This window comes from Cornus florida, unplaced genomic scaffold (assembly GCF_030987335.1).
Source record: "Cornus florida cultivar Cherokee Brave unplaced genomic scaffold, ASM3098733v1 CherokeeBrave_3.0.0_Hap2_Chr01, whole genome shotgun sequence".
Taxonomy (NCBI): Eukaryota; Viridiplantae; Streptophyta; class Magnoliopsida; order Cornales; family Cornaceae; genus Cornus; species Cornus florida.
The window spans coordinates 21,002,899-21,004,187 of NW_026775571.1; the positions used below are offsets into that span (position 1 = coordinate 21,002,899).

General features: G+C 39.1%; 1 pseudogene; it reads left to right on the plus strand.

The window, feature by feature from the left end:
* The first annotated feature begins 931 nt into the window (after nt 1–931).
* On the plus strand, nt 932–1,030 carry LOC132283434 (small nucleolar RNA R71; annotated as a pseudogene).
* The last annotated feature ends 259 nt before the right edge of the window (nt 1,031–1,289 follow it).

Here is a 1,289-nt window from a genome sequence, read left to right on the forward strand (position 1 = left end):
GGTTGTCACCGCATTAGTATGTTCAATGGTGTGGCCTTCTGATGAGGAACGGGTTTCCGCAACACATTGTTGCTTAGGTGGGGCGTTAATAGGCATCTTTCCCTTCTCTCTTGCATTGAGAGTGCTTGTTATTTGCCCTACTTGGGTTTCTAGCTTCGCAATACATTGAGAGTGAGAATGAAGCAATTGTGTGTTAGCCTCTAAAGTGCCCAAAGCATTCAAAACTTTTTCTTCAAAGGTGGGACTTCTAGTATTTCCTTGGGAAAAAGATTGGTTGGGAAAATGAGAATTAGCAAATTGATTCCCTTGTGATTAATAAGGTCTATAACCTTCGGATCCTTGGTTTTGAAGTGGAGGTGGAATTTACTTCCCTTGAAAACCGCCTTGGGAAGGGTTTGAGCCCTCTCCTTAGTTTTTCCAAGAGAAATTCGGATGATTCCTCCAACTTGGATTATAATGAGTACCATAAGGACTGTTCCCTTGGTTTATAAAAGCTACATTGACTTGTTCATTAGGTTCATTTTGCACTTGTCCGTGAGGACAATGAGAAGTAGAATGAAGAACAATAGAACAAGTCATACATGTTTCATTTGATGCACGATGAGAATGGTTAGGGAAGGAAGATACTTGGTTCGCCGAGTTTTGGTTAATCAAAAATTGATCAAACCTTTGAGATAAAGACTTCATTTTGGCAGCTATTTCATTTGAATGGTTAACTTGATGTAAGCCAACACTCTTTCTACGTTGTGAATTTCTACCATTCTTGGATGATAATGTTTTATGCAAAGAATTTTCACTTATGCTCTCAGAAAGACGCCACACGTCATCCTCATGCCTATCAATGTATGAGCCACCCATGGAAGCATCAACCATGCCTTTGTAATTGTCCGATAAGCTCTCAAAGAAATATTGAACTAATTGCCATTTGGGCATGTCATGATGTGGACACTTCCTAAGCAATTCATTGAAGCATTCCCATGCCTCATGAAACGTTTCTCCATCCCCATGTGAAAATTCTCGGATTGAAGTTCTCATAGCATTGGTTTTTGAAACCGGATAGTACTTCTTAAAGAACTCTTGTTGCATTTCTGCCCAAGAAGTGATTGAATAAGGCCTAAGATTGTTAAACCAATACTTTGCCTTATCTTTTAAGGTGAATGGAAAAATTTTGAGTCTTAAGACCTCTTTCGGCATGTCTGTATATTTTACGGTGGAACATACTTCAAGAAACTCATCCAAATGCTTGTAAGGTTCTTCACATGGAAGTCCATGATAGTTAGGAAGCATTT